General features: G+C 39.6%; 1 pseudogene; it reads left to right on the top strand.

Moving 5' to 3' along the window:
* LOC140861026 (uncharacterized) overlaps positions 1-26,213 on the top strand; it is a 75,148-nt pseudogene extending 48,935 nt beyond the window's left edge.
* The last annotated feature ends 1,447 nt before the right edge of the window (positions 26,214-27,660 follow it).

Raw genomic sequence — 27,660 nt, 5'->3', positions numbered from 1 at the left:
TACTCTGTGGATCGCATGGCACGGATGTACATTCAGGAGATCGTCCGACTTCATGGAGTGCCTGTGAGCATTGTCAGCGATCGGGACCCCAGGTTTACTTCTAGATTCTGGGGGAGTGTTCAGCGTGCGATGGGTACTACTCTCAGTTTGAGTACAGCCTATCATCCAGAGACTGATGGTCAGTCAGAGCGCACTATCCGTACGTTAGAAGATATGCTTAGAGCGTGCGTCATGGATTTTGGTTCAGCCTGGCAGGATCATTTGCCGTTGATCGAGTTCGCTTACAACAACAGCTATCACACTAGTATTGGGATGGCACCTTTTGAGGCGTTGTATGGGCGACGTTGTCGTACTCCACTCTTCTGGGAAGAAGTGGGGGAGAGACAGGCTGAAGGACCGGAGTTTATCCAGCAGGCGATAGACATTGTTGATCAGATCAAGAAACGGATTAAGACTGCCCAGGATCGTCAGGCCAGTTATGCTAATATCAAGCGTAGGCCTTTGCAGTTCGAGGTCGGGGAGAAAGTGTTTCTGAGAGTGTCACCTTTCCGCAAGATTCTCAGATTTGGCCTTAAGGGCAAGTTGTCTCCCAGATTTATCGGTCCGTTTGAGGTCTTGGAGAGTATTGGCGATTTGGCTTATCGACTAGCTTTGCCACCGCATCTATCCAGTATTCACGACGTGTTCCACGTATCTCTGTTGCGACGGTATGTGGCGGATGAATCTCATATTCTGCAGCGATCTGAGGTTCAGGTAGACAAGGATTTGACTTATGTTGAGAAACCTCTTCGTATCCTGGATTATAAGGATAAGGTTTTACGGAACAAAGTCATTCCTTTGGTTTTAGTTCAGTGGCAGCGCCGAGGCACTGAGGAAGCTACTTGGGAGCTTGAGGACAGGATGCGTAAAGACCATCCTGAGTTGTTTTGATTTCATTCTTTAAGTTGTATTCAGTTGCAAACTCTGTAAACGTTTGTTTGAATAAAGAATGTTTCTGATTTCTGTATTTGCATTCGGTACTTAAGATCTGATTTCGAGGACGAAATATCTTAAGTGGGGGAGAATGTAGTAGCCCGAACCCTAATTGAGTAATTAAAGGATTAATGCTAATTAATTCAAATAGGCATCGGACGGATCGGAAGCTCCGAAGGGACGATCGGAAGCTCCGATCGGGATCGGAAGCTCCGATGAGGATCGGAGGCACCGATGATATTACATCATCCATGACGTGTGGCTGGATCGGAAGCTCCGATCAGGACCGGAGGCTCCGATCACCCCTATCCGGAATCAACAAGTGATATTTTGACACGTGGTAGATCAAGATCTTCGGAAGCTCCAATGGCAGGATCGGACGTTCCGATCGAGGTTCGGACGTTCCGATCGAGGATCGGAGGCTCCGATCGTTGTCTATAAATAGAAGGCCGAGACTTCATTTCTCCTTGCCAATTCCGGATTTCCTCTCTATTTCTAGTCATATTCGAGTTGTTCTAGCCTTCCTAGGCTTGAACCGGGAGTCGTCTAGGCGTTCGGTAGTCGTAGCGGAGTTGTGCCCAAGTTCTGGAGGCATCGACATCAAAGGGCTAACGACGAACGAAGGTATAGCTTTTGCTCCCTATAAATATTTAGGAGTATGCAATAGCTTAGTTAAGGCTTTTAGAGCACTTTGATGATAGTGGTATCATTTGGCAGTGTAGAGCAGACTATAGGCGTGGACCTAGAGTTGGTAGAGCTTTCACTGTTTTGAGGTACGAAAGTACTGTTCGAGATATCCTGACTGAGTATGCATGTATTTTGTGACTGCATGATTTATATGCCATGATGTTATGCTGCATTCATTTGCATCTTGCTGTATCTCCTTCGAGATGTCTGTAGTAGGGTTGTACCCTATCCTGTTAGTGGATGGACTTCCATCGATTTGGGTCCGGCGTATCCACGATTGTCTCGGTATGGGAGCCACCTCCTGAAGCGACGGCACAGCGTGCTACATACCAGGGCCCGGTCTGTCTCTGTTATCTGATCCTTGACCTCGAGTCTATAGGGAGTTCACTTTGCATGCATGTATACTCATACTCTCGCACTGAGCGTTTTATGCTCACGTCTCGTACTCTGTATTTTCTGGACACCCTATTCCATGGGGCAGGTTTGCGATTGGACGAGGAGGGTGGATCCAGGAGGGGCTAGTCAGTGGTTGGCCAGCTGGAGCTTCGTCTAGGTTTTATTACTGTTATTTGGGTTTATACAGCTATTCGATTTGGTTGTATAATATTGGATAATTACAGATTCCTTTACTTGGGATTGTATAATGTTATTGGTTTCCGCAGTTTTATTCTGATATCTGTTTTATTAAGTTAATTGCATGCCTAAGTTCTGTTTAGTAGGTGATCCGGGTAAGGGTCACTACACATATTTTATAGTCATACCATGCTGCAATGGCAAGCATTATTCTTATAGACTTGATCATTGCGACTGGAGAAAAAGTTTCTTAAAAGTCAACTCCTTGCCTTTGAGTATAACCTTTTGCTACCAATCGAGCCTTGAAGGTCACCACCTTCCCATCCGTCCCAAGCTTCATCTTGTAAATCCATTTACACCCTATAGGAACAATTCCTTCAGGTGGATCCACAAGATTCCACACTTGGTTCGAATACATGGAATTCATCTCAGATTCCATTGCTTCAAGCCACTTGGATGAATCGGCATCAGATAACGCTTCCTTGAAGGTTCTTGGATCACATCCATGATCAGGCTCATCAGGGCCCTCTTCAAGAAGCAGACCATACCTCATAGGTGGTCTTGAGACCCTCTCGGATCTCCTAGGAACTTGTATCTCCTCTCTTGGCTATTCGGGTGTGGGCTCTACAAACGTAGGTGTTTCTCGAACTTTTTCGAGTTCTATCATCTCCCATTTTCTATCCAATAGAAATTCCTTCTCCAATAAGGTCGCATTCCTAGAAACAAACACCTTTGTTTCTTTGGGATGATAGAAATAATATCCAACCGAATTCCTTGTATATCCCACGAAGTAGCATAAAATGGATCGAGCATCCAATTTATCTCCCACTGTCTGCTTCACATAAGCAGGGCACACCCATATTCTAAGATAAGAATACTTAGGAGGCTTTTCCATCCATATCTCATATGGTGTCTTATCAACTGCCTTTGAATGGACATTGTTCAACAACAGTTCTGCTGTATCAAGCGCATATCCCCAAAAGGATGGCGGCAACTCCGTGAACCCCATCATAGACCGAACCATGTCCATCAAAGTCCGGTTACGACGTTCCGAAACACCATTCAACTGAGGTGTACCAGGAGGAGTCCACTGTGAGAGAATCCCATTCTCCCTAAGATACTCTTGGAATTCAGCACTCAAGTACTCACCACCTCGATCCGATCAGAGTGCCTTGATGCTTCGTCCCAATTGATTCTCCACTTCATTTCTGAATTCTTTGAACCTTTCAAAAGCTTCAGATTTGTATTTCATCAAATACACATACCCATACCTAGAGAAGTCATCGGTAAAGTTAATGAAGTAAGAATGTCCGTGCTTAGTGGTGATGCTAAGTGGACCACACACATCTGTATGGATCAAATCCAACAGTTCCTTGGCTCGCTCCACATGGCCCTTAAAGGGAATTTAGGTCATCTTTCCTTTTAGAAAGGGTTCACAAGTAGTAAGAGAATTAATATCAGACATATCAAATATGCCTTCTCCCATATCTTTTTCATCCTTTTAAAAGATATATGACCTAATCGAGCATGCCATAAGTGTGCTGGATTTAGAGTATCTTGTTTTCTTTTGGATGTTGTTGATATCTCTTGGACATTGTACATAGAAATATCTTTCAATTTTAAATTATAGAGATCATTTTCCAATTGTCCTGTACCAATTAAACATTCATTCTTGTAAATATTGCAAACACCTTTGCCAAATAAACAAGAATATCCATCTTTATCAAGCATAGAAATGGAAACAATGTTTTTCACCAAATCTGGTACAAACAAAACATCTCTCAAACATAATTTAAAATCATTGTCCAACAATAAGTAAACATCTCCAATAGCTTTGGCTGCAACTCTTGCGCCATTGCCCATCCTCAAGAAGGTCTCACCATCTCTGAGTCTCCTACTTCTTTCCATCACCTGCAAATCATTACAGAGATGTGAGCCACAGCCGGTATCCAATACCCAAGAAGAAGAGTTAAGTGAAATGTTTACTTCAATGTAGAACATACCCTTTCGAAAACCATTATGGTCAAGATATTCCTTGAAAGAGTGGGTGCCCGGTGAGCCAACTTGTGGCTAAGGGCTTTGATGACTCTTTGTATAAACAATCTTTTGTTTAATATTATTTACACTTTTATTAATGGCAATGACTTTATCTTTCTTCATATTGTTATATTGTGATATACTATTGTTGTTTTGATAAAGACCTTGAATATACTATAGTGTATGTAAGATGTGGTAGAACATGGAGATGTCTATCATGAAACAAATCTTATAGTCACTGTATATTCTAAACTGTTCCTAGTCGATTGAGCCGTCCGATAATAAGGATAAGGATCGCTCGAGTTTGAGACTAGCATTTGCGATGCGGAGTATCACGTTTCATTGGTAAGGAACATAGAGATGTTCGAAGCATGCAAATGGATATTCATATGATGAATGATCGAACTACCCTATCCGGACTTTCCAAGTGGTTATCACTTATCGAGTGGATATAGTCCGCGGTTTTGGTTGTACATAATTAGTCCTTACTACTTGAAACATCATTGAGACTCTATATGCTAGTACTGTGCTTTGACTCGTTTACTGACTCTATTGGGGTCATCAGGTGTCGGGATTGGGTACAGTTACAACACATATAGGAGTCGATGCTTTGTTGTCAAGGATTCACCACATACTTGCGAGTGTGGATATCCTATGCGATCTGAGGAGATATTAGTGTGACGAATCTCTGGCCAGAGTACATGATGTGATTTAAGAAATTGTTTCTTAGTAGCACATGCGATGTCACTATTTGATCTTCAAGATGTATTGCATAGTTATCGAATCTCGAACGACTCTCGATACACCAATGGTTGTTGATTCGATCGGGATATATGGATGAAGGGACCGTACTGTACGCTAACCAAAATCTATTGGTTCTTGTAGGCACTATCAGTGATACCTAGGGAATCATGGGGCGATGTTGCTAGGCGTTCTTACCATGATTCGATGGGCAAGTCGGAAATCGTTGTTCTGAGTCACAAGGAGTTGTGAGCCCACGGCTAGCTATATCCCTGAACCATTGAGGGTCACACAGTATAATGAATTTTTAATCCCCGTTGAGATATTTAAATTTAAAGAGTTAAATTTAATGAACAAAGAAGTTGGACTTCTTAATTATGAGTAGAGGAGTAAGATTTCCTAAAATGACATAGGGATGGACATTTTTGGAAACCACTAAATTCGGATTTAGAAAAATTTATCTTCACTTTAAAAGGTGCAGAAATGGTTTCTGTGCATATTGGTGAAATCGGTTTATCAATCGGAGTCACGATGAATTTTATATTAATTTCTGAACATGCGGGCTTTGCTTGTCGGGCTTGAACTTATGACTAATGGGCCCTAAGCTGTTAGTGGCCTACATTATAAATAAGTTATTGCAGTACAGAAATTACACACAACAGGTCACAAAATATTTTTAAAACCCTAGCTGCGTTTTTAATAAGTGGCCGCCCCCTCCCTCCCTCTGCTCGAAAAATCCAGCCTGTGAATTTTGAATTGCAGTCTGGTTTAACGGATCAAATTCTTTAATCTCTTCGTAGAAACTTCTGATAGATTTTCTAGTGCAATCTATCAGAGGGATTAAATATCCGTTCGTGGACCTGATTGAAGAACAGTTCGTCCATCAGTTCCAGGGATATACAACAAGAGCAGAGAAATCTGTTGGTGTCCAAAATCTCGATTCGAGATTAAAGGTAAAAATTTTATAATCGTTATTTAATTTTTACAAACACAATTTAATCGTAAGGTTGATACCCATTATGGAATCGTTCCATATAAAAATTTTAAACTTCCGCTGCACCGGGTATCAATCCTAATTGATCTGATCGCCGCGTTCTCCAACAGTGGTATCAGAGCCAGGTTGCTCAGATCAAGCGATTAAATTAATCGATTGTACAAAAATTTTTTAAGCCTCGGTTTTTGAAACAAAATAAATATTTAAAAATAAATTTTTTTTTCGGGCAAAAACCCGGGCAGCGATTGGATCGCTGCCCGAGGCAGGGGCAGCGATCGTCGCTGCCCCGGGCAGCGCACGGCACTGCCCATGGGCAGCGCACGGCGCGGCCCAGGGCAGCGATCGTCGCTGCCCTAGGGGCAGCCGGGCTGCCCGGCCCGACCCCTTTAGGGCGCGGGCAGCCTGGGAATGTCCCGGGCGGCCCGCGGGAAAAATTAATTTTTTAATTTTTAAATTAAATTTTAATATGTTAAAATTCTATTTTTGGTCCGATCGAAAATCGTTTTTGATTGGTCCACGAGGCGTCGGATCGAATTGTTCGAGTCCGAAAATTTTAAAATTGATTTTTGGATAAATTTGAATTTTTGGAAAATTTTAATATTTTATCCTTAAATTGAATTTTGAAATTAATTATTTTTGGTACAATTGATGATAAGATATGATCTTATGGGTATATTGAGTAAAATATGATTTTATGTATAAAATTGGATTTTATAGATAAAATATGATTTTATTTGATAAAAAGATAAAATATGATTTTGTATGTAAAATAAGATTTTATGTATGAAATATGATTTTATCCTTTTAAATTTAAATTGCCATTGCATGTTATCCAATAAATTAATTTTGAATTAAATGTTATTGGATGAGGATGATCGATTGCCATGACCAATTTTGTAGGTGTATGTTAGGAATTTACATTTGTTTTTATTGTTGTTGGATTTATTAATGGGCCTGGTTTATGGCCCAATATGAATTGTCATATGTAATAAAAGCGGGCTTGGTTTATGGCCCGTTCCCACCCCTTAAAAATGTATCCCCTACTTGTCATTGTTATTTATTGTAAATACATTAGATTTAGTGGGAGATCAAGATTTGAAGATGGAGGTGGGCCCAGCAGACAATAAAGATAGAAGAAATGTAAATTGGAAGCAAATGTAATAGGATTGCATTGCATACTGCATATTACCTAGGATTGGACTAAGACTCGTGATTGGCAACCACGGGTCGATTAGAAATGGAATCGATCATCCTATATAATATGTGATATTATTGTTGTATGCATGTTTTAGACATAATTGTGTGAATCCAGCAAGCATACAAAATTTTAAAAATGATGAGACAAATTTTTATAATTAAAATCCCTCATTTTAAATATGATTTAAAATTGATATCAAGATAAATAAAGGAAATTTAAATTTGTTTAAATGTTCCTACCTTCCATCAACGATCAATGTATGAGATGCTACCCGCGGATACGGTCCGGCTTATATTATTGGGGGGGCCCGTTCGTCGGAAAGCTGTACATTGGATCGACACATGTTGTAAGTTGGGTGGAACTCCCATGGGATCGGCTCATATTATTGGGGGATCCACATGGCGACCGTCCATCACAACTTAATATTGATGGGTCATCTTGACATGCCACAATAAACGGCGTCATATTATTGGGCCCTTATTGGACATGAGGTAAAAAACATGGAGGTTGCTTTGGAAGCAATTGGGCTCTACCTTTTGAAATTATGGTTAGCTGATATTATTCGGGACCATAGATTGTCAATTGGACTCCATGTTCTCACTAAGGAAAACAGTTTCCCGTTTTCACTAGAGGGTAGTGAAATCGTTAAAATAGTGGGAGTGAGATTCATAAAATAAATATCGCCTATTTTATGTATTAGTAAATTGCTTAAACAATCACTGATATTTGTCTGTTTCTTTTCAGTATTTCATAAGATGAATTCGCGTAATCCACTTTTCTCGATCCTCGAACAAAATAAGTTGACTGGCGCAAACTATACGGAATGGTTCCGTAAGTTGAAGATTTTCTTGACTTCGGAAAATATGCTCTACGTGTTAGAAAAATCTCCTCCGAAGGAAGCACCAGCTGACGTAAGTCCGGAAGAGTTAGCCAAACTTGATACATGGTGGGACCATGATATCAAGACCAAATGCTATATGCAAGCCTCGATGTCTGATGAACTCCAGAGGCGATTTGAGGACACCGTGAATGCTGCTGACATTCACGTTCAACTCAAGGAACTTTTTGGGGCTCAATCGAGGGCTGAAAGGTTCTCTACTGTAAAGGAGCTAATGACGTGTCGCATGCGTGAAGGGTCTTCGGTCCGTGATCATGGGGTATGAGTGATTTGGCTCATACAGAAGTTGGTAACCCTTGATTTGGTGTTGGAGCATGAACTCAACGTGGACTTACTACTTCTGTCTCTTCCTTCTTCGTTTGACGGATTTGTGGTGAATTTCAATATGAACAAGATAGAGGCCTCCCTTGAAGAGATGGTCAATATGCTTGTGACATATGAATCCACATTAAAGAAGGATAAACCGGCTTTCTTGGTGGGCTCCTCTTCTTCTGCTAAGAAGGGGCCAAGTACAAAGGGCAAGAAACGTTCTGCCCCACCCAAGAAAATCGAACCCGAGAAGAAGTACAAGACAAAGGCTTCAAACATGGAAAAATCCAAGGATGTTTGCCATTACTGCAAGAAGCCCGGTCATTGGAAGCGTAACTGCAAGGAATATCTAGAGCAGTTGCGAACTGCGAAGGGTATGTTCTATATTGAAATAAATGTTTCACTTAATACTACTTCTTGGGTATTAGATACCGATGTGGATCTCACATTTGCAATGATTTGCAGGTGATGACAAGAAGTCGCAGGCTTAGAATGGGTGAGACCCAGCTGAGACTCGAAAATGGTTCCAGAGTTGAAGCTAAAGCCGTGGGAGATGTTTATTTAATTTTGCAGAACGGTTTTAAGTTACTTTTAAGAGATGTTTTATTTGTTCCGGATTTGATTAAAAACATTATTTCTGTTTCTATGCTTGATAGAGATGGTTATTCTTGCAATTTTGTGAATGGGATTTGCAATATTTACAAGAATGAACGTTTGATTGGAAATGGACAACTTGAAAACGATCTATACAACTTAAAACTAAAAGACGTTCCAATAAATTATGTTGATAAACCGGCAACAACAAACAAAAGGAAAATCGATAGCCAAAACCCGGCAAACCTTTGGCATGCTAGGCTAGGTCATATTTCCTCAAGGAGGATGAACAAGCTAGTGGGAGAGGGCATGTTTGATATGTCTGATATTAACTCTCTACCTACTTGTGAATCCTGCCTAAAAGGGAAAATGACTAAATCTCCTTTTAAGGGGAAACCTGAGCGTAGTCAAAATCCGTTGGATTTGATCCATACAGATGTTTGTGGTCCATTTAGAGTTGGTACTCAATATGGCCACACCTACTTCATTACCTTTACTGATGATTATTCGAGGTATGGGTATTTATATTTAATGAAATATAAGTCTGAAGCATTTGAAAAGTTCAAAGAATTCAAGGCTGAAGTAGAAAACAAGCTAGGTAAAAGTATTAAAGCACTTTGATCGGATCGAGGTGGAGAATACTTGAGTACCGAGTTTTTGGACTATCTAAAAGAGAATGGGATTCTCTCTTAGTGGACTCCTCCTATGACACCACAGCTTAATGGTGTATCGGAGCATCGTAATCGAACTCTGTTGGACATGGTTCGATCCATGATGAGCTTCACTGAGCTTCCACCTTCGTTTTGGGGCTATGCGCTTGAAACGGCGGTATTGTTGTTGAACAACGTCCACACTAAAGCAGTGGACAAAACACCATACAAGTTATGGAATGGTGAAGCTCCTAAGTGTTCGTACTTGAGGATTTGGGGATGTCCTGCTTACGTGAAGCGGACAGTGGGAGATAAGTTGGATAGTCGATCCAGCTTATGTTATTTTGTAGGGTATCCGAAGAATTCAATCGGATATTATTTCTATTATCCTGCTGAAACAAAGGTGTTTGTTTCAAGGAATGCAACCTTCTTGGAGAAGGAGTTCTTATTGGATAAGAAAGGCGAGATGATGGAACTCGAAGAAATTCGAGAAGAACCCGAAATACAAAATAACGATCCTACACCTTAGGAACCATTGATAGACACGCCTGTACCTAGAAGATCCGAGAGGACTTCTAGACCTCCTATTCGATATGGTCTTCTTCTTGAATGGGATCAAGATGAACCCGATGTTGGATGTGATCCAAGAAACTTCAAGGAAGCAATTTCTGATGCGGATTCAAATTTATGGCTTGAAGCTATGCAGTCGGAAATAGATTCAATGCATACAAACCAAGTTTGGTCTTTAGTAGATCCTCCCGATGGAATTGTTCCAATAGGGTGTAAATGGATCTACAAGAGAAAGCTTGGGCCTGATGGTAAGGTATTGACCTACAAGGCGCGATTGGTGGCGAAAGGTTATACTCAAAGACAAGGAGTTGACTATGATGAAACCTTTTCACCAGTTGCAATGTTCAAGTCCATAAGAATCCTTATTGCCATAGCTGCTTGGTATGACTATGAGATATGGCAAATGGATGTGAAGACTGCTTTTCTTAATGGAAACATTAAGGAAGAAATCTATATGAAGCAGCCTGAGGGGTACACATCCATGGGAAGCGAGCATAAGGTATGCAAGCTTCAGAGATCAATTTATGGTCTAAAACAAGCATCAAGAAGTTGGAACCAGAAATTTGATGAAACAATAAAGGATTTTGGTTTCATCAAGAACCCGGAGGAACCATGCGTGTACAAGAAAGTAGTTAAGGATGCTGTGACATTCTTAGTACTTTATGTTGATGACATCCTACTCATTGGGAATGACGTAGGGATGTTGCAGTCAACAAAGATATGGTTATCAGGTAGATTCTCGATGAAGGATTTGGGTGAGGCATCCTATATTCTAGGGATACAGATCTATAGAGATAGATCTAAGAGAATGATAGGACTCACTCAGTCAACCTACATCAACACCATATTGAAACGGTTTTCAATGGATGGGTCCAAGAGAGGACATCTACCCATGTGTCATGGAGTTTCTCTATCCAAGTCTATGTGTCCCAAGACTGATGAAGAGATAGAGAAAATGACACATGTACCATATGCGTCAGCCATAGGTAGTATCATGTATGGGATGATATCTACCAGACCGGATGTAGCATTTGCTCTGAGTGTCACGAGCAGATATCAAGCTAATCCCGGTCAAATGCATTGGAAAGCCGTGAAGGACATTCTTAATTACTTACGAAGGACTAAGAATATGTTCATGGTATATGGAGGAAGAGAACTAAAATTGGAAGGCTATACCGACTCTAGCTTCCAAAGTGACGTGGATGACTCGAAGTCAACCTCTGGATTTGTGTTCATGCTCAATGGCGGTGCTGTCTCTTGGAAGAGTTCCAAGAAGGACACCACAGCGGATTCCACCACTGAAGCAGAATACATTGCAGCATCAGCTGCTGCTAAAGAGGCCGTTTGGATGAGGAATTTCGTCCAAGAGTTGGGCGTCATTCTTGAAGTTGTTGGTCCAGTCCCGGTGTACTGTGACAACACGGGTGCCGTTGCTCAGGCAAAGGAACCAAGGTCTCATCAAATATCCAAACACGTACTGAGGAAATACCACATCATCCGGGAGATTGTGGAAAGAGGAGACATCACTGTCGAAAGAGTGGCCTCTGCAGACAATATCGCTGATCCACTTACTAAGCCCTTGCCAGGACCATTATTTGACAAACATCGCAAAACAATGGGTCTACGTAGTATGACTAGTTGGCTATAGGGCAAGTGGGAGATTGAAAGAGTGGGTGCCCGGTGAGCCAACTTGTGGCTAAGAGCTTTGATGACTCTTTGTATAAACAATCTTTTGTTTAATATTATTTACACTTTTATTAATGGCAATGACTTTATCTTTCTTCATATTGTTATATTGTGATATACTATTGTTGTTTTGATAAAGACCTTGAATATACTATAGTGTATGTAAGATGTGGTAGAACATGGAGATGTCTATCATGAAACACATCTTATAGTCACTGTATATTCTAAACTGTTCCTAGTCGATTGAGCCGTCCGATAATAAGGATAAGGATCGCTCGAGTTTGAGACTAGCATTTGCGATGCGGAGTACCACGTTTCATTAATAAGGAACATAGAGATGTTCGAAGCATGCAAATGGATATTCATTGATGAATGATCGAACTACCCTATCCGGACTTTCCAAGTGGTTATCACTTATCGAGTGGATATAGTCCGCGGTTTTGGTTGTACACCATTAGTCCTTACTACTTGAAACATAATTGAGACTCTATATGCTAGTACTGTGCTTTAACTCGTTTACCGACTCTATTGGGGTCATCAGGTGTCGGGATTGGGTACAGTTACAACACATATAGGAGTCGATGCTTTGTTGTCAAGGATTCACCACATACTTGCGAGTGTGGATATCCTATGCGATCTGAGGAGATATTAGTGTGACGAATCTCTGGCCAGAGTACATGATGTGATTTAAGAAATGGTTTCTTAGTAGCACATGCGATGTCACTATTTGATCTTCAAGATGTATTGCATAGTTATCGAATCTCGAACGACTCTCGATACACCAATGGTTGTTGATTCGATCGGGATATATGGATGAAGGGACCGTACTGTATGCTAACCAAAATCTATTGGTTCTTGTAGGCACTATCAGTGATACCTAGGGAATCATGGGGCGATGTTGCTAGGCGCTCTTACCATGATTCGATGGGCAAGTCGGAAATCGTTGTTCCAAGTCACAAGGAGTTGTGAGCCCACGGCTAGCTGTATCCCTGAACCATTGAGGGTCACACAGTGTAATGGATTTTTAATCCCCGTTGAGATAGTTAAATTTAATGAACAAAGAAGTTGGACTTCTTAATTATGAGTAGAGGAGTAAGATTTCCTAAAATGACATAGGGATGGACATTTTTGGAAACCACTGAATTCGGATTCAAAAAAATTTATCTTGACTTTAAAAGGTGCAGAAATGGTTTCTGTGCACATTGGTGAAATCGGTTTATCAATCGGAATCACGATGAATTTTATATTAATTTCTGAACATGCGGGCTTTGCTTGTCGGGCTTGAACTTATGACTAATGGGCCCTAAGCTGTTAGTGGCCTACATTATAAATAAGTTATTGCAGTACAGAAATTACACACAACAGGTCACAAAATATTTTTAAAACCCTAGCTGCGTTTTTAATAAGTGGCCGCCCCCTCCCTCCCTCTGCTCGAAAAATCCAGCCTGTGAATTTTGAATTGCAGTCTGGTTTAACGGATCAAATTCGTTAATCTCTTCGTAGAAACTTCTGATAGATTTTCTAGTGCAATCTATCAGAGGGATTAAATATCCGTTCGTGGACCTGATTGAAGAACAGTTCGTCCATCAGTTCCAGGGATATACAACAAGAGCAGAGAAATCTGTTGGTGTCCAAAATCTCGATTCGAGATTAAAGGTAAAAATTTTATAATCGTTATTTAATTTTTACACACACAATTTAATCGTAAGGTTGATACCCATTATGGAATCGTTCCATATAAAAATTTTAAACTTCCGCTGCACCGGGTATCAATCCTAATTGATCTGATCGCCGCGTTCTCCAACATTCCTTGCAATTATGCTTCCAATGTCCAGGTTTCTTGCAGTGATGACATACGTCATTAGTCTTGTTAGCCTTAACTGGTGTGGCTACCACAACGGGACTCGGAGCTTGCCTCTTCAAGGGCACATTCTTTTTGTGAGCATGGAAAGAACGCTTCTTTCCCTTCCCACGTGGTCTATTCTTTGAACCAGATGAAGATCCCACATAAAGAACCGGCTTCTCTTTCTTGATTGTGGATTCAAACGTGATGCGATCATGGATGGCTCGCATGCTGATAAAGTGACTAAGGATCCGTTGGAGATGCCACGAGGATCGGTTACGAGAGGCCGAGCTCAGAAGTTCAAGGAAGCACTTCAATCCTTGATGTTGAAGTCGCAAGAGGGCGTTGGATTTCTTAAAATTCAATTCGAAGGTAGTTATCACCTTATTGAGGTCAAAGGAGGTCAAAAAAGTGAAGAATTGAAGACCTTGTTCGCAGCCCAGGCGCGCCCGCGCCCTTATTTTTGTGAAGAAGAAGCGCGCCCGCGCTTACGAATGCCAAATTGACGAAGAATTGTGCGAGCTCTCGGCGCGCCTGTGCCTTGCCCTGCGCAACAAAGGCGCACCCGCGCCTAGCCCTAGCGCGCCCGCCCCGATTATTTTACATGCACCAAAGGTGTTTTGTGTGTGTGTTCGGGAATTTTAATATTTTGGCATTATTTTGATTATTTTAGGTCTTTTATTCCTACTAGAAAACTTTAGGAGATATCTTTGATATCTTTTTGATTTATTTTGCATTATCTTTCAATATTTTGGGTTGTAATATAAATACTACAACATTCATTATTTTAAGAACAATTAAGATTTTCAGATTATTGATTATCGATTTTCAATTGGGTTGTCAAAGACAGGTTCCTTTGAAGGTCTAATTGAATCTTTGATTGTTTTCTATCGTGAATTCTCTGTTGCTAGTTACAGGTTTAACTAGAGGTGGAGATTCCAAAATTCTGTTACTTGTTTCAAAGTCGGGACAAAACCTTTGAATTCTTTTGTTATCGAATTGAGGTGCGATTCATTGAAATCGTGTTGCCTTTCATACAGAAGATTCTTATCATTTGGTATCAAAGCAAAGGTTTTGATTCAAGTAAGTCTATCCTTCTTTAATCTATATTCTTTCCTTGTTCTTCGTTCTTCATCTCTCTCATCTCAAATTTCTGTATCTTTGTTTCAAACTTGTTACCCAAGTCTCGTGTCTTGTGCTACAAGTTATAAATTCAAAAAAAAAAAAGCTTAAAAAAAAAATTATAAGAAGCAAGATAACTTGTGGACAATTTTCGTTCTTGTTCATCCTTAGGTGCAAGTCAAAATTCGAGCATCCATAAATTTCTTTTTCTTTTTTTTTTCAATCTTTGAGAGTCGATCTTCGAGCGTCTAGAAGCTGTGAATTTGAGAGTTTGATTCACTTTTACACAAAGCTAAAGCCTACTTAAATTTTGAGTGGAAAGAAAAAGAGTGTTTGAGTGATTCGTTTGGAGTAAACTGTGAGAACTTGTGTGAGGAATTTTATCACTAACCTTTTCTTGCAGGTACCATGAATCCTAATAAAGATGCTAGTGAAAGTGTGAACCAAGGAATTTCCAAGGTTCAAATGGATGCATTGATGGGGCAGTTTACTAGGGTGATGAGGTCGGAGTTGGAACCTCTTCATGAGCGGATGAGTAGATTGGAGGAGAGTAGTCGTAGTGGAAAAAAAAATAAAGATAGGAAGGGGAATAATTTTGAAGAAGATGAGGAGAGTTTTGATGAGAATTGGGATGGGGAGAGGAGAGTACATGGGGGTAGACATAGGCGAGAAGCAGTACGGGGAAAATATGCGGAGGGGAGTAAGGAGGATGGAAATATTAGTAGCATTAAGATGAAAATTCCAGCGTTTCATGGGAAATCTGACCCAGAGGCGTATTTGGAGTGGGAGAAGCGCGTGGAGTTTGTGTTTGATTGCCATCATTATTCTGATCTTAAGAAAGTGAGGTTGACAGTGGTTGAGTTTGTAGACTATGCGTTAATCTGGTGGGATCAATTAGTGACCACTAGAAGAAGGTGTGGGGAGCCGCCTATTGAGACGTGGGAGGAGATGAAGCGTGTCATGAAAAAGCGGTTTGTGCTTAACTATTATTATCGTGACATGTACAGGCGATTACAAATTCTGAAGCAAGGTCCAAGAAGCGTGGAGGATTACTACAAGGAGTTGGAAACCACGATGATCCGGGCCAACATTGAGGAGGATAATGAAGCTACAATGGCCAGATTTTTGTGCGATTTGAATAGAGAAATCCAAGATCAAGTGGAGCTTCACCACTATTTTGATTTGGATGAGATGGTGCAGACAGCCATGAAGGTGGAGCAGCAGCTCAAGAGGAGAGGAGCTGGTCGACTTCCTACCGGTGGAGGATCGTCAATTCCTTGGCGTCCAAGCGTTGCAAAACGGGAGGACAACAAGTCAGTGTCCAAGCCAAAATTTGATACCAAATTGGAGGCACCAAAACAAGTGGGTAAAGGTACACCTAAAACTACTAATACTCGTTCTAGGGATATTAAATGTTTTAGATATCAAGGACTTGGTCATATTTCCAGTCAGTGTCCTAATAAAAAAATTATGATTATGAATGCTGGTAGTAAGATTGAGTCGGAGAGTGTTGAATGTACAACAAAAGGAGGAGGAAGAGACTCAAAGGGAAAATTTATTCCATACTAGATGCTTTGTGAATAACAAAGTATGTAGTGTTATTATTGATAGTGGGAGTTGCACTAATGTGGCGAGTTATGAGCTGGTGAAAAAGTTGAGTTTGCCTGTTATAAAGCATCTTCAAACTTATAAATTGCAGTGGTTTAATGATAGTTCTGAAGTGAGAGAACTAGGCGAGTTGTGGTACCTTTCTCAATTGGTAAGTATGTAGATGAAGTGTTATGTGATGTGGTGCCTATGCAAGCTTGTCATATTTTATTGGGTAGGCCGTGGAAATTCGATAGGAAGGTGATACAAGACGGTTTTAAAAATCGTTATTCTTTTACCTTGAAAAAGGAGCCTATTGTATTGTTACCGATGTCTCCAAAGCAAGTGTTGGAGGACCATTTGAAAAAGAAAAAGAAAAAGAAAGAAGAGGCCGGAAAAAAGAGTGAACAAAAAAGTGAGATGGCCTTAGAAAAAAAAATGAGAAAAAAAAAGATGAAAAAAAATTGAAAGAAAAGAGGCCGATAAAAAAATATACATGTTTCAAAAGAGTGAGTTGCGAGTGATTCTACATGAGCATACTCCACTTGTGTTGATTTTCTATAAGGAGTTTCTCCTTAACACAAGTGATATAGCCGGAAATCTTCCGAGCAATGTTGTTTCTCTTTTGCAGGAATTTGAAGATTTATTTCCGGAGGATTTGCCTCAAGGATTACCACCTTTGAGGGGAATTAAGCATCAAATTGATTTTGTGCCCGGAAGTGCATTGCCGAATCGTCCAGCATATAGGGGTAATCCGGAGGAAACAAAAGAGCTACAAAGGCAGGTAAGTGAACTTCTTGATAAGGGGTTTGTACGTGAGTCTATGTCTCCTTGTGTTGTACCTGTTTTGTTAGTGCCTAAGAAAGACGGTTCATGGAGAATGTGTGTTGATTGTAGAGCCATTAACAATATTACCATCAAGTATAGGCATCCCATTCCTAGACTAGATGATATGTTGGATGAATTGCATGGTTCTAGCATATTTAGTAAAATTGATTTGAAAAGTGGTTATCATCAAATTAGGATGTGAGAAGGCGATGAGTGGAAAACTGCTTTTAAAACCAAGTATGACTTGTATGAGTGGTTAGTTATGCCCTTTGGATTAACTAATGCACCTAGCACTTTTATGAGATTAATGAATCATGTCTTGCGTGCTTATATTGGAAAATTTGTTGTGGTATACTTTGATGATATCTTGGTGTATAGCAAAAATTTGAATGAGCATGTTGAACACTTGAGAATTGTGCTAATCACACAAAAGGCTGAAAATTTGTATGCTAATTTGAAAAAGTGTGTGTTTTGTACAAAAAAACTTGTATTTCTTGGTTTTGTTGTGAGTGCTCAAGGAGTCAAGGTTGATGAGGAAAAGGTAAGTGCAATTCGAGATTGGTCAACGCCTACTTCTATTGGTCAAGTTCGAAGTTTTCATGGTCTTGCAAGTTTCTATAGGAGATTTGTGAAATATTTCAGCGCTTTGGCGGCACCTATGACTGCGGTGATCAAGAAGAACGTTCCATTCCATTGGGGCGAGGAGCAAGAGAAGTCTTTTGATATTATTAAGCAAAAATTAATTAATTCTCCTTTACTTGTTTTACCTGATTTTTCTAATACCTTTGAAATTGAATGTGATGCGTCAGGTATAGGGATTGGAGGTGTCTTGATGCAAGGTGGGCGACCAGTTGCATACTTCAGTGAAAAGCTAAGTGGAGCAGCATTGAATTATCCTACCTACGACAAGGAATTCTATGCCTTGGTTCGTGTGCTTGAGACTTGGTAGCACTATTTGAGGCCAAAAGAATTTGTGATTCATACGGATCATGAGTCTTTGAAGCATCTCAAAGGACAACAAAATCTGAACAAGAGACATGCCAAGTGGGTGGCATTTGTGGAAACTTTTCCCTACGTTATCAAGTATAAGCAAGGGAAGGAAAATGTGGTAGCGGATGCTCTATCACGAAGGTATGTACTTTTATCTACTCTAGATTCTAAATTCTTAGGATTTGAGTATGTGAAAGAGTTATATCCTAGTGATCTTGATTTTGGTATGATGTACGCGTCATGTTTGCATAGTCCAAAAGATAAATTCTTCATACATGATGGGTATTTGTTTAAGGAGGATAAGTTGTGTGTTCCTAAGTCATCTATTCGTGAATTACTTGTTAAGGAATCACATGGGGGTGGTTTAATGGGGCATTTTGGAGTGGCTAAAACTTATGGAGTTTTGCATGAACATTTTTATTGGCTACATATGAAGCATGATGTTGAGAGAATTTGCGAAAGATGTGTGACTTGTAGGAAAGCGAAGTCTAGACAACAACCACATGGTTTGTATACTCCACTTCCTATTCCTAGTGAACCGTGGGTAGATATCTCTATGGACTTTGTTTTAGGACTACCAAGGTCTAAGAAGGGGAGGGATTCAATTTTTGTAGTGGTTGATAGATTTTCTAAAATGGCTCATTTTATTGCGTGTCATAAATCTGATGATGCATCTCATGTTGCAGACTTGTTCTTTAATGAAATTGTTAGATTGCATGACATGCCTCAGAGTATTGTTTCTGATAGAGATACTCGTTTCTTGAGCTACTTTTGGAAAACGTTATGGTGCAAACTTGGTACTAAATTACTGTTTTCGACTACATGTCATCCCCAAACAGATGGTCAAACTGAAGTTGTTAATAGAACGTTAGGAACTTTGTTGCGTACTATAATTAAAAAGAATTTGAAGAATTGGGAGGAATGTTTGCCATTTGTTGAGTTTGCATATAATCGTAGTGTGCATTCTACTACAAATTTTTCACCTTTTGAAATTGTGTATGGTTTTAATCCTTTAACCCCGTTGGATTTGATGTCTTTACCTATGAGTGAAAGGGTTAACATGGATGGTAAGAAAAATGCGGAATTTGTGAGAAATTTACATGAAAAAGTGAAGGCGAACATTGAGAAAAAGAATTTGCAGTATACAAAGCAAGCAAATAATGGAAAGAAAAGAGTTGTGTTTGAACCAGGAGATTGAGTGTGGTTGCATTTGAGGAAAGAGCGGTTTCCTGAAAAACGGCGCTCCAAGCTTCTACCTAGAGGCGATGGACCATTTCAAGTATTAGAGCGCAACAACGACAACGCCTACAAATTAGATTTTCCAGGTGAGTATAATGTCAGTGCTACTTTCAATGTTTCTGACTTATCTCCGTTTGATGTAGGTGATGAACAAGATTTGAGGACAAATCCTTTTCAAGAAGGGGAGGATGATGCGATCATGGATGGCTCGCATGCTGATAAAGTGACTAAGGATCCGTTGGAGATGCCACGAGGACCGGTTACGAGAGGCCGAGCTCAGAAGTTCAAGGAAGCACTTCAATCCTTGATGTTGAAGTCGCAAGAGGGCGTTGGATTTCTTGATATTCAATTCGAAGGTAGTTATCACCTTATTGAGGTCAAAGGAGGTCAAGAAAGTGAAGAAATTGAAGACCTTGTTTGCAGCCCAGGCGCGCCCGCGCCCTTATTTTTGCGAAGAAGAAGCGCGCCCGCGCTTACGAATGCCAAATTGACGAAGAATTGTGCGAGCTCTCGGCGCGCCCGTGTCTTACAATTGGCACGCCCGCGCCTTGCCCTGCGCAACAAAGGCGCGCCCGCGCCTAGCCCTAGCGCGCCCGCCCCGATTATTTTACATGCACCGAAGGTGTTTTGTGTGTGTGTTCGGGATTTTTAATATTTTGGCATTATTTTGCTTATTGTAGGTATTTTATTCCTACTAGGAAACTTTAGGAGATATCTTTGATATCTTTTTGATTTATTTTACATTATCTTTCAATATTTTGGGTTGTAATATAAATACTACAACATTCATTATTTTAAGAACAATTTAGATTTTCAGATTATTGATTATTCAATACAAAATTCTCTTTAGAATTTTATCAAAGCTTTTGCTTTACCCAAAATCAAATTTATCAAAGTTTCATAGTTTTGTGGCGTTTGTCAATCGATTTTCAATTGGGTTGTCAAAGACAGGTTCCCTTTAAGTTCTAATTGAATCTTTGATTGTTTTATATCGTGAATTCTCTGTTGCTAGTTACAGGTTCAACTAGAGGTGGAGATTCCAAAATTCTGTTACTTGTTTCAAAGTCGGGACAAAACCTTTGAATTCTTTTGTTATCGAATTGAGGTGCGATTCATTGAAATCGTGTTGCCTTTCATACAGAAGATTCATATCAAAACGTAACAAGCATGTTAATCAACTCCTCAAGGGTTGGATCTAACTTGTTCATGTTGAAATTCACCACAAAAGGATCAAATGAGCTAGGCAGTGACAAGAGCAACACGTCTGTGGTCAACTCAGTTGGTATCACAAGATCCATGCTAACGAGTTTCTCCACGAGCCCAATCAACTTCAGGCCATGCTCATGGACCAAAGCCCCATCTCGCATGCTCAAAGTGATTAGCTCCTTGACAATCGCATGTCGAAGTAGACGTGTTTGTTCACCAAAGAGTTCTTTGAGATGCAAATGAATGTCAGCAGCATGCTTTGCACTCTCAAAAGTCGCTGAAGCTCATCATTCATAGAAGTCTGCATATAACACTTGGCTTTCAAGTCATGGTCACACCAATCCTTATAAGTCTGTAGCTCCTCAGGGCTACAATCAGTCGGAGCCGTATCAGGGGGCGACTCATCAAGTGTGTATGCAATCCTCTCCGAGTTCAAGACGATTTTCAGATTTCTTAGCCGATCGAGGTAATTTGGACCGGTCAGTAAATGTTTGTCGAGTATAGTAGATAGCGGATTGCGAATTGATGACATTGTCAAAAAACTTGTACTGAAAAATAATAACAGATAAATGTCAATGACTATTTTAAAATATTTAATAAGATATAAAGTGTGGACTTTAAATTTATAAATATTTACTCCCACTGTTTTGACATTTTTACTACCCTCTAGTAAAAATGGGAAAAATTCTTTCCTCAGTAGGTACATAAGGTCCAATTAGCCAATCATGATCTCGAATAATATCAGCCAATCACAATTCCTAAAAGGTAGTTTCCAATTGCATATCCATGCAACCCTTAAGTTAAAATTTTGTCTCACGCTTGATTAGGACCCAATAATATGACGTCATTCATCTTTACGTGTCAAGCCTTACCCATCGATATCGAACCTTAATGGACGGTCGTCATGAGTTCCCCCAATAATATAAGCCGAAGTCATGGGAGTTCCATGTAGTTCACATCACCATGTCAATGGATGTCACAACTTTTCGGCATCCAATACCCCCCAATAATATGAGCCGAGCATTGAATACGGGTAGCGTTCGTCATGCATCCATTGTCGATGGAAGACATGGAAATTATAAACAAATTTATAATTCCCCTTTTCGGGCTTGATATAAATTTTGAATCTAATTCAAAATGAGGGTTTTTAATTTTGAAAAGGTCTCATCATTAATTTTTAAAAATCTCCATGTTTGATCGTATGTTTGCCGGATTCATACAACTTTGTTATTATAAAATAATAACGTACATACTCATTAACAAGGATCATAAATCGCCCCAAAACTATTCGGCCCGTGTGAGCCAAACACGGGCCAAGGTCCAATCCTAGGTAATGCACGGGATGCAATGCAACAATTACATAAGCTTCCAATATTTACATGTCTTGGATCTTCATAATTCATCATGACCCACCATCTTCCAATCTTGAACATCCACTATGAAATATTTTACATTAAAATATCCATGGCAAATAGCGATACATCTCATGGGGTGGGAACGGGCCATAAACCAAGCCCACTTTATAATTTGATAATTATTACAATCATTCAACACAAAATATCCTAGCATACACCTAGCAAATTGGTCTTGGGCTTTTGATCATCTTTCATGCACAATATCACATATCATACACCATCAATTAATTATCTCAATAATCAATTAATCAAATATTATATATCTTGGTCCAATCACTAACCACCACAATTATAAAATAAATTAACAAAATAAACAAACACCTTTGTTTACTTTAAAATTAATTTATTTATAATTAAATTTCATGTAAATCACAATTTACTATAAATAATCAAAGTCACACTTTAACTATTTATTTTATGAAAAAAATCACATATTATAAAGTTTAATTTTTCATAAAAATCAACTATAATGTATTTAACAATTTAGGGCCTATGACACATGATATTCCAAAACATCTTTTGAAAAACTCAAGTCGTCATAGTCGTCACCGAAACTTCGTCGCCGGATTCCGGCCAAATTTTTTTTTTTTTTAATTCAAAAGTATGGGGCAGCCCACGGTTGCCCCAAGGACACCTTTGGGCAGCCTATGGGCTGCCCGAAACCAATTATTTTTTTTTAAATAAAAACAGCCCCAAAATTTATAAATCTTGATTTTCTCATGCGGTTAGAAATTGACCTCAACATAATATCCAACAAATACTACACAAAAGAGTAACCTAGGCTCTGATACCACTGAAGGGGATCGGTTAACTCGTGCCCGGAACCGCAGCGGAAATATAAAATTTTTAACAAAAGAGATCCGAGCACTTGTGTAGCATTCAAAACATAAACAACCATAGGGTGTTTAGAATTTTACCTATCAATCTCAAAGATTGATTTATGGCTCCAACCAAGTTGATAAACAACTAGACTCTTGAAAAAGGTAGACTTAATCTACAAGCTTCCAAGAGCACTCCTTGCTCAAAATGGATTCAACACTTCGAGCCTCCGAATTAGGTCCACGACTAGACGATCTAGATCCGCTCTAAATATGCACTAGAATATTTAGAGAATTTTGCATTGAGATTTCTTTTCTTTCTCCCTCAAAAATGAAAAGAAAAACTTGGAGAGTTTTTGAACAAAGTGTTCGGCCACCATCAAGCAATTGGAATAGAATATTGAGTAATGTTTGTATATTATATTAATGGAGAAGAATTGATTAGATACAATTAAAACCATACATAGAAAAATGCATGACTTGCATGGAAAATTGCATCCAATCTTCCAACCCTTCAAATTCCATCACACACATACATATATATATATATATATATATTATATATATATATATATACACGCCTATATATATATACATATATTTAAATGGTATTTTGAACTTATTTTAATTAAATATTAAACCTAAACTCATTTAAGTTTAATCAATTAATTAAATTCAACTTGAACTCATTCAAGTACACTAGTAACAATAATTATATAATACTATTTTATTTGAGCTCTACAAGACTCAATAGTGTTTAATTATTTGTACATTAAAATGTCAACTAGTGTTAAATTAATTCAGCACTTGAATTAATTAACTAAGTTCAAAATAATAGTTTAAAAAATCACCATTTTCATAAACTAATTATTTTAAGTCAACTTTTAATCTTGGAACACATTCACAAATTAAAAGTTACTTATTCCATTCATTCTCCAATTTAGAAGTCAAACTTCTAATTTATTTTACTTATAAACACCTTTATAAGTTGTTCAACACATTGAACTTATTTTAATCTCAACGGGATCTAGAAAGCTAGTACTTGTATGATCCTCAATGGTTCACTGATACAACTAGCAGTGGGTTCACATCTCCATGTGATTCGGGATCAACAAGTCCCTTATATGAGCATACCCTATATAGCTTCATTCTTATTGATCAACACATTGATAATAAGAACATCAGAAAACTCAAGTCTGATAGTACCCAACCAGTCATGTAAACGTCTAGCAGCATCGCTTACATGACTCCCTACGTATCAAATGATAGTGCCTGCAAGAACCAATCAATTATGGTTAGCGTACAGTACGGTCCCTTCAACTCATATATCCTGACCGATTCGACAACCATTGGTTTATCAAGAGTTTTCATTGAATCGATAACTATATGTCATGCCGTAGTTGCATCGAAAGTGTAATTCAAGAAACCCCTTTCTTAATTACCACTTACTCTGATCAGAGATTTCAAGCTACGTATGCATGAGATTACATAGGATATCCATACCCGTAGGTAAGCGGTGAATCCCCGACTACAATGCATTGACTCCTATATGTTTCGTCACAACACCCAACATTGCCACTTGATGAACCCAGATGAGTCGGTAAACAAGTCAAAGTGAAGCACTAGCATATAGAGTCTCCATGTTGTCCCGGGTCATAAGGACTAATGGTGTACAACCATAAATTAGGACTTCTCCACTCGATAAGTGATAACCACTTGAAAAGTCCTTTAAGGAGGGTTGTTCAGTGCACTCTACAAGGAGATCTTTTTTGCATGTTTGGACATCTCCATGTCCCCTACCAATGAAACATGATACTCACATCGCAAATACTAGTCTCAAGCTCGAGAGGCCTTTATCCTTCTTTATGGCGGCTGAATCGACTAGGAACAGTTTAGAATATACAGTATTCCAAATATGAGTTTCATGATAGTCATCACATGAATATCTCATATTCTTTCTACTATTTTTATATTCAAGGGCTTTATCTATGCAGCTAGCATGGGTATATTGATAAAGATTTGCCAAATTAAATAATGTGAAATATTATTAAAATAAAAATTGTCATACAAGAGTTCTCACAAGGACCATCGGCCAACACATTGGCTCGACGGGCACCTACTCTAACATATCGAGGTAACCCTGTCCCAAATACTTATCATCCTAGCTTGCGTAATCATGAAAATTTTTCGTATGCTAACAATAGAAATGTGTTGAATCCTCCGGGGTTCAATGGAAACAAGGATGAGGGTAAGCAGTCTTTGGAAGATGTTGTTAGTGCCTTTGTGCAGGAATCAGGTAAGAGGATGACGAGAACTGAGTCTCGCCTTGACAGCTTAGAAACGCACATGGCCAACATGGGTGCTGTACTTCAATCCATGGAGACTAGCATAGGGCAGTTGGCAAACGCACTAAAGGATAATAACAGAGGCCAGTTTCCGAGCAACACTGAGGTAAATCCCAAGGAGTAGTGCAATGCCATAGAGTCAAGGAGTGGAAAAGAAGTTGGAGTCCAAATCCCTACTGTTGTAGAGAAGAAAATTGAGGAGAAAGTTGAGGAGGAGGAGATTGAAGCTTAGCCAAAACCGATGTACAAGCCTCCACTCCCATACTCACAAAGGTTTAAGAAAAAGGCGTTGGATGAGCAGTTTTTTAAGTTCTTGGAGATTTTCAAGAAAATTCACATCAACATCCCATTTGCTAAAGCTTTGTAGCAAATGCCGAATTATGCAAAGTTCATCAAGGAGATGATGTCCAAGAAAAGGAGACTGCTAGAGAACGAGGTGGTGAATCTAACTGAAGAGTGCAGTGCGGTGCTTCAAAAGAAGATGCCACAAAAGCTTAAGGATCCAGGGAGTTTTACTATTCCTTGTTCTATTGGCTCTTCTTATTTTAATAATGCACTTTGTGATTTATGGGTCAATATTAACTTAATGCCATTATCTATTACAGGGCCTTGGAGTTGGGGAGATGAAATCCACTATGATTTCATTGCAGTTGGCGGATCGGAGCATTACATATCCCCTAGGAATTGTTAAAGATGTTCTAGTCAAGGTGGATAAATTCATCTTCCCAACAGATTTTGTGATATTGGACATTGAAGCGGATCATGGAGCTTCGCTGATTTTTGGACGCCCGTTTTTGGCTACTGCTGATGCCAAAATAGATGTCAAGAAGGGTGAATTATCAATGGGTGTGGAGTACAAACGAGTGGTTTTTAACATATTCATGAAAACACCTAAATCACCCATAGAATAATTGTGTTTAATTGAGCCAGTTGAGAAGTTGGAAGCACCAAATTTACCAACTAAGAAAACCATGAAGAATAAGAAAGCAAAATTTAAAAGGCGGTTCGTGGAATTTATTTGGCGAGTAAAAGAGAAAGGGAAGATCTAACACTGGTGAAAGTCGGGCTGACGACTTAAAACCAAGCGCTACTTGGGAGGCAACCTAAGAATTTTCTTTTATTTTATTTTATTTGCTTTTATTTTCAATTTTTTTTAATTTTTTTTTGTTTTAAGTATTTTTATTTTACATTTTTTAGCTTAATTTTTCTTAATTTTCAAAACTTTGCAGGCTTGAAAAATCTCAAAATCGAGCTAGAGGCGCGTCCGCCCCATTAAATTGAGCGCCCGCGCCATATCCTGAAGAAATTTGCGAATTAAAGACGCGCCCGCGCCACTCCTCTCGAGCGCCCGTGCCTCCCCTTCGTTGCACTGATGCACAAACCGCGCTACACCTTGCGCAATCGCGCTACTGAACAGCGCCTGGCATGCGCTATCGCGCTTCCAAGCTGAGCTAACATATGCGCTAACCTCCACGAACCGCGCTATTACAAGCGCAATCGCGCTACAAACCACCATTTGCGCCGCTCCTAAGCGCTATCGCGCTGCAACCCAAGGTTAGCGTCTCTTCATGCGCTATCGCGCTCCAGCCCATCTCCATTAGCGCTTGACTAAGCGCTATCGCACAGCTTCCCCAGTCATCTGCGCTCTACCAACTCCCCAACAGCGCAGGATTTAGCTCAAACATCGAACCCAATCTGCGCTCCTAGTTGTTCTTTCCATGCGCAAACCATTATCAGCAATCGTGCATCTCCAGCTTCTCCTACATATGTAATCCCGAAGCCACCGAATGCGCAACAGCAACCTCAGCTCCATCCTAGCGCAAATAATCTCCATCTCCAATCCTAATCTGCGCGTCCCATGCTCCTACACAACAACTTCCAGCAGCTTTCTAACTTACATGTCGCATTGAATTCCAACAGTCTCACTTCCATGCGCCATCAAAGCTCTGGAACAGCGCAAGATCATGCTCGTCATGCCTCGCACACCCTCTTCTTTCCCTTATACATTAAGCGTTGTATCTTGCTTGATGTGGCTTTTCTTTTGTGTCTTATCATGTGCATGTATTATTTTCAGGTTAATTTGAATGTTCATGTGTGCGTCTTCAATTTCCTCTGATGAACGGCTTCTGATGGTGTTCTACATGCTGGAAATTATTATTTTTTTCATCACCATGATGGTTATGCCGAGTACTGATGCTCGGTGTCGAAGGTACGCGTCCCGTGTTCCGTGTCCCTTGTTCTTTTTATTGTTTTTAATCATTAGGAACAATGATTACATTAAGTTTGGGGGGTGAATCAGTGTTTGAGTTAGTTGTTTGGTTGAAAGTTGAATTTATTGTGTGCTTCAAAAAAAAAATT

The sequence above is a fragment of the Henckelia pumila genome, chromosome 4 (genome assembly GCF_033568475.1).
Source record: "Henckelia pumila isolate YLH828 chromosome 4, ASM3356847v2, whole genome shotgun sequence".
Classification (NCBI taxonomy): Eukaryota; Viridiplantae; Streptophyta; class Magnoliopsida; order Lamiales; family Gesneriaceae; genus Henckelia; species Henckelia pumila.
Note: the sequence above shows the minus strand (reverse complement) of the source record. Positions and strands in the feature narration are given on the sequence as shown.